The sequence below is a fragment of the Cariama cristata genome, unplaced genomic scaffold, assembly GCF_000690535.1.
Source record: "Cariama cristata isolate BGI_N322 unplaced genomic scaffold, ASM69053v1 scaffold23019, whole genome shotgun sequence".
Taxonomy (NCBI): domain Eukaryota; kingdom Metazoa; phylum Chordata; class Aves; order Cariamiformes; family Cariamidae; genus Cariama; species Cariama cristata.
In genome coordinates, this window is record NW_009634367.1 from 1 (window position 1) to 6,489 (window position 6,489).

General features: G+C 51.0%; 1 protein-coding gene across 1 annotated transcript in view; it reads left to right on the forward strand.

Annotated features, from left to right (window-relative positions):
• Positions 1 to 1,970: 1,970 nt before the first annotated feature.
• LOC104167010 (E3 ubiquitin-protein ligase NRDP1-like) overlaps positions 1,971 to 6,489 on the forward strand; it is an 18,550-nt gene continuing 14,031 nt past the window's right edge. Inside the window, 1 exon segment of the mRNA XM_009707129.1 lies at positions 1,971 to 2,114. The gene's annotated coding sequence lies outside the window, so the exon portion shown is untranslated.

Sequence of the window (6,489 nt, forward strand, 5' to 3'; positions counted from 1 at the left end):
TCGTGGGGCCTGTGTGGGGTGCAGGCCGCACCCGGGTGGGAGGGAGCTGCTGGGGGTGGGCGTGAAACCCCACCGAGGCTGTGGGTGGAAGTGATGGGGAGGAGAGATCCCCGAGAGGGGGGTACGGCCCCCGGTGCTGCGGGGTCTTTGTGCTGCCAGGTGGGCACCGTTGGAGCCCGTCTCTGACAGCCTGGGTGAGGCTCGGTCTGGAGGAGACTCTCTTGGCTTCGGTCTCTGGTAACGTGTCCTGCCCTCCCGTGTGCGTGTCCCCGGCTGCAGGAGCGCGAGTGGGCTCCGACACGCTTGCAGGGCTTGGCCTGTGCGGTGCTAAATTGTGGCCGAAAAGGTGGAGCAGAAAAAACCACCGTGGCCTGCAGAAGTGCTGGTTCCACCTGATGATACAGCGTCGTAAATAGGCCTGGACTTCACCGGCGGTTCCTCTTCTAGCAGTAGCTTTTGAAGGAAAGACTTTAATTGGGCTGAAAGTTGCTCCGATGACAAATTATTTGCATCCTTTGGGGGCTGCTGTAGTGCAGCGAGGATTCGGGCTGTCCTGATCCCCGGCGGGGCCAGCGCTCTCCCGGTAAGGGATGGGGAATCCCCTGCACGAAGCAGAGCGCCTGTTGCTCACGACAAAGGAATGTGGGGAACAGGCACAGCTTCCCCGTTCTCGGAGGCCTGACCTTGAGAGCACATCACAAAGCCTGTCTGTCTATTTGGGGAGGGTAGGAAGTAGAGGGAAGTCAGTAATTAAATGGGATAAGGCTTTATTTGCGACGAGGTTTCGCAAAGCAGGCCGTGTACTGCTGCTGGTCTCGACTGTAAGCACCTGAGCTTGGCGGCATCTCATCTTACAGGAAGGGCCTTAGTCTCTTTTAATGCAGTTTTAAGTGACAAGTGTAAAACTGTTCAAAAATGCAACAGCATCGGTTAAACTGTTTTGTTATAATACTAATAAAACTGCTTGCGGTGGCTTCAGGGACCAGGCGTCTTCATGCCTGGTTCAGTGTGGTGGTAACATCCAGGGCTGTTTCTGAGCTGTTTTTATCCTTGTTGCTGAGACCAGCAGATAAAACCAAAGCAGTTTTTCAGATTCAGGCTTCCCTGCTGTCAATTTTTGCAATGCTAGAACGAGCAGAGGAGTTGCAAGAAAAACTTGGATTTGTGTCAGAAGATCTTAAGGTGGCATTTGGGGAAACTATTTTTAGCAGGATTGCATAACTTAAAAGCTGAGACTTTACCTACTGGGCAAATGTTTCTTTCCCTGCACACAGTGAGCTCCTGCAGTGCAGCGATCCTGCCGGAAATGCCTCTCGTCCCAGCTTTTCTCCTGGCCGAGTGAGATGGGGGTTTGAGGCGAGCGGAGTTCTGGCTGAGGGCTGGAATTTCCGAAGCCAAGTGCCACGGGGAGGCAACCAATGTTTAGATCACCAGCTCAGTCATGTTCAACCCGTTCAGGCGGCTGGGATGTGTGAGCGCTCTCTAAGACTGGCTGGGGGCTCCGGAGGGACCCTTATTCTTCCCATTTAAATTAAAAAAAAAAAAAAAAAAGCAAGGCAGAGTAATGTTTTTATGTGATTGGAAGGCAAGGTAAGGAGCGGTCTGAGGTGCAGTGGTGGTTCTCTCTTCTCGTGACTGGCTTGGGACCCTTGTCCCCAGGGGAACACGTATCTGTGTCAGGGGCGTACGAGGCTCATGTTACAGGCGGTTGATGGTTTCTGCACAGGTTATTTGGCTTTTTAGGAGAGCTGCAAAGGCTTTTCAGGAAATGCAAGTTTCTCTTCTGTGTGGCTGAAGGCCTCGGTTCTTGTGTGGAGGAAGAGACGTATCTTCGTCTGGGCCTAACAGGAGGTGCAGGGCTGGGTACAGCCTCCCACTGCAGCTTTTACCATGCTCATCTTCCCTTCCTTTTTTTTGTTTCCCCTGTGACTAGATCTGTCCTGTCTGACCTTATGACTCCTGCGTGGCAGCAGCTCTTGGCCCTTGAAGAACGACATTTTAAACTGTAGAAGAGGAAGGGGAAAAGATGGGCCATTGGGAGCGTCTCCCTGAAAAGAGTAAACCCATCCCAGCCCTGCCTCTTTGCTTCTTAGGGAGGAATTCTGCCACGGAAGGTAAATCAAGTACCTCTCAAAACTTTCTCCATCCACGTACAGGGGATGAGTTAAGTCCTTCCTCTACACACGTGAAGCCTCCAACATGTGAACGGTTGGAGTTACATCAGCAGTTTTACAGGGTGTTTACTTTTAGGGCTTTCAGTTGGCTGTTGACGATAACTTTGAAGTCATATTTATCTGAAACCTTTGGTTTTGCTCTGTTAACAAGAAAGATCTCTGTGTGTCCTGACCGTCCCCCTGTTGCAGCTGACAGCGCAAAGTGTATGGCTGTTCTCTCAGCTTGTAGCTGCCTGATCTCTACCCTGGCAGATTTACCTCGATCGCCGTTTAGAGATCACAGCCTGCTGTTCACAGGTCTGTGCAGGTTCACGGTGAAGGATGCAGCTCTTGCTCTAAAGCCGTTAAAGAACCTTTGCTGTAAATTAATGTCTACAGGGAAATAGCAAGATCTTCCTTAAATTTCAGAGGCTTAAAATAAGTCCTGCCAAACTGGCTTAGAAACTGCCCCTGCCTGATTTCTATATCTCTTATTTCACTTGGTGTTCTAGAAGAAGGGCAGACACTGGAATTCCCAGAGCGTTCTTGAAAGAGCAAGGTTGCCTGTGACTTGCAGGGAAAGTGCTTTGTTAACGAAACCCACTGATGAATCTGAAGTTCTGGAAAGGCATCCCAAAAGGCTGCAGAGACAGCTGGAGGCAATGCAAAGCGAACTTCAAACAGAGCTAAAGGTAAAAGCGAGCCGTGAGCTGTGCTGCTCAGCGGTCTCTGCCTGTGTTTTCTTGCTGATCAGTCAGCTTGGTGACTGGCCAACTGCTGGGGCTTCGCAGCTTGTGTGGGCTGCTCGCAGCAGAAAACAGGAAACTCTTCTTACTGAATAGGATCTGTGCTGCTCTGCTGTGAGGATGGGATTATTCACCAAGTCTAAAGAGATCGCTCGCATCCAGATGCTTTAGACTGAAGGCAAAAAACTCTTTGGTCTTCTCATGTTACGATTTCTGGGTGGCAGCTGGTCTGGGCTCGCTCGGTGCAATGATAGCGCTGGTAGTCGAAGGTGGGTCTGACTGGGAGTGTGGAGTCTTGGATGACCTGTGCAGGCCAGGCTGCGGAGCCCTTTCGGCCAGGGGTCCAGGTTCTGCCCTGGACCCCTAGGAATCCTCTCCTTCTGTTTAAGGAGCTGGGACCTGCACCCGTTCTTGGGGTGCTGCTGGTGGAGGCAGTAGCTCCTGCCAGGTCTGCCTTTCTCTGGCAGGTACCGGAGCAGCGCGACTGCCCCTGTCTAAACAAACTGCCCAGCATGGTTTCCTCTGGGACAAGGCATCGCGTCCGCTTCTGGCGGAGCAGTTAGAGTGGGGAGGGGACAGGCTACTGACAGAGCAGCAGTGTGGGATGCTTTTTTATAACTGAGTGTGCATATTCAGATGTTTTGCTGACTGTGACTTCTATCTGCTGTTTCTTGGGGGGAAAACCCAACCTCAAACATAAACAAATTTAACTTCAGATTTAGGCTTTTTGTTTTCTTGGTGTCTTGACGCTGTAGGAAACGGACCAGAAAATAAAAGGCTTGGCAGAGCTGGGTAAAGCTGTGCTGTGTAATTCCAGCATGGCTCCAGATGTTAACAAGTGGCTTTTTCCACTTATCTAGTGAAGGGAAGCCTGCCTCACAGACCCTTGCATCCTTCTGCACCTTATCTGTAGCCATGAATGCTCTCCAGAGAAACCACTTCTCGTGGGCGCGGGGCACATGCACAGTCCATCCTGGTCGGAGACTGCCGGTGTCCCTGCCGTCGTGGACGAGGAACGTGCAGCCCCCCAGAAGGAGGCTGGGGCCTGGTTCCTGCCTCTGTCAGTGGCAACGACTTCCTCTGGTCTTGCTGCATCTACCTGTAGACATGCTGCGGGCTTTGGCAACGTACTGTGCCGCATTCCTCCGTCATCTCGGGGGTCTGTGGGATGTGTCGGAGCTCAGGTGACAGATGGGTAGGGCAGCCAGTGCCCTGGCAGCTGGTGGCTTGAGTAGTTTTTAATGGGAGCTCGTACCCCAAGTCACAGGACCTCGTTTGGTTCCTGGTAGGCAGGAGCTGTTGCAGACAGAGCTCAAGCCAAATAAAGAGACTTTGCAGTGTCAAAATGCAGCAAGTGGGAAGAATATTCTAAGCTCGTAGCAGAAAGAACAAAACCGGAAATGTGTTTCTGCCTGGATCTTGAACATTTCCCTTCTGATAAACCCGGGGCATAGGATCCTGAGGTTTGGGAGGCTGTGATTCTGTTTGTGATACTGGAACCGAGCGTATCGCCTGCTCCTGGGGATGATCGGTGACGGCCCTCGTGTGCTGGGGGGTCACGGGCAGGGTCTCACCCCGGTGCTGCAGCTCGAGTACCGCAGCCTCTGCAAGGCAGGCGAGTGCTTGGCCGGGGCAGGAGATGAAGCGTGGGGGTAGCCCTGTAAAGGAGTGCATCCCACTCTGTTTGGGATATTTTGGGGGGAATATAATGCTGTCTTGTGGAAATCTGCCACAAGGTTTCCTTCCCCAACACGAAAGTGGTGCTGACCTTTGCATGTTTTCCCAGTCGTCCTGGTGTTGTTGCATGTCTGTGGGGTTTGGTGTATTATTTCTGCCCCTTTGGCAGTTCTGTCTGGGGCGTCAAAGCCCCTTCACGGTACAGTAGATTGAATTCCTGAGCTTTGGCAGGACTTGATCTGAAAAAAGTACAGAAGGGGAATGGTAGAAATTGGGTGAGCAGCTCCAGGTCAGGCCACCCTGTCGAAATGTCTTCATAAAGAGCAGGACCTTGCTGTCCCCGAAACAATGTGTGGTGGTTTTCTTTATTTTTTTTTTTCCCCCCCCAGAAGTCGTTGCCATGGCTTAGCAATCTGCAGCAACAAACTACGTTCCCTGAGCTGCTTTCAGTTGTGAAGCAGAGGCTCACAATCAGCTGCGATTCTTGATTATACATTTATAGGGCTGTAGGACTTGACACGGCACCTAGGACTTGGCAACCCGCGAGGTCTTGTCATGTTCCTCACAGGCTGAAGGCGAGGGTGGCTGGAGCGGAGCAGGGGTATGATCTGGTCCGTGGGTGTTGCTTCTACTCATCCCACAGCTCTGGAAGAGAGCTGCTGTTTCAGTTTTCCAGCTGTGGAATTGGGGATGGAATGGATAGAAGCTGTCTTGGGTTGAGCACGCAGCAGCGAGCAGGCTGTGCTGGAGGCAGGAGGGATGGGGCACTGCGGAGTTTTACCTGGGCTGCTTGGCTTGCTTTTTCAGATGAGCCTTGCTCCGTCTGAGAGGATAAGACCCTCGCCCCACGGCTGCACACATGGCTGTCCACCTCCTGGTTAGATCATCCTTTGCTTCTGTAGGTGCAGAGGTGACACTCTCCGCACAGCGTGGTGTGAGCTTGATGTGCTGAGAGCCGCTCCGCTTTGAAGAACTTCCCAAAGATTACTTTTTTTTTTGCTTTCCTTTTTTGAGGTGGCTGATTTCCACAGTGAGCTATTCTACCTCTAGCCTCTTCCACTTAAATCCTTTCAATGCATTAAAAATACAGAAAAGAGGATGAGTTTGTTGGTTCCCAGGTGGGAAAGACTGCAAGCTGGATGTGCTTTTTTTCGTACCAGTAGTGTCATTTCGGGTCGTGGGATTTTGAGGTGCTGTGAGCGTTGGGCATGATGGCTGTAGGTGTTCCCAGGACCATCAGCCAGGCTTTGGTGATCCTGAGGAGCCTCCCAGAACAAGGAACGGCTTTGCTGAGTGGCAAAGCCCTCTAGCCCGATTCTGCAGGGGTTAAGCCATAGGAGCTCCTCAATGTGTTTGTCCTTCCACCAGCTACCGAAACAAGATCTTGAACGTGGGTAGGGCCTCACGATTGATGTGTTTTCCTCCTATTATACAACCAAGAAGGATTGTTTAACCCTGCTTTCCTTTTGATCTGGTTTGTCCTTATGTGCTTGGGCAAAAGCTTCCTTTGCCTTGTGAAAGGCTTTTTAGAAAAAGGGACTTTTTTTTCCTCCCCTTTGGAAAGTTTTGCTCTCTGGACATGAGCTAATGTCAAACAGAAGATCAACACTGGAGGAAAAATCTTTATGGGAAGAGCTGTTAGATTTCTATTATCAATGCTTTTGGTTTTTAATTAGCAAATAATGAGTAATATTTTTTGTGTGTTTTGCCTGTGGCCTCTTGAATCAAGATAGTATGTACTAAAACTTTGTGGATTACAGTCAGTCATTCCTGAAATCTCTGCTAACTGGTTAAAACACTTTGAAGAAACACCTCCACCCAAGAGAAGTTTTAGGCCTGGGGGATATCGATTATTTCAGGTGTGGGAGGGACTGCAGCGAGCACGCCGAATCCATCTGGTTTTGTTCCTGCTG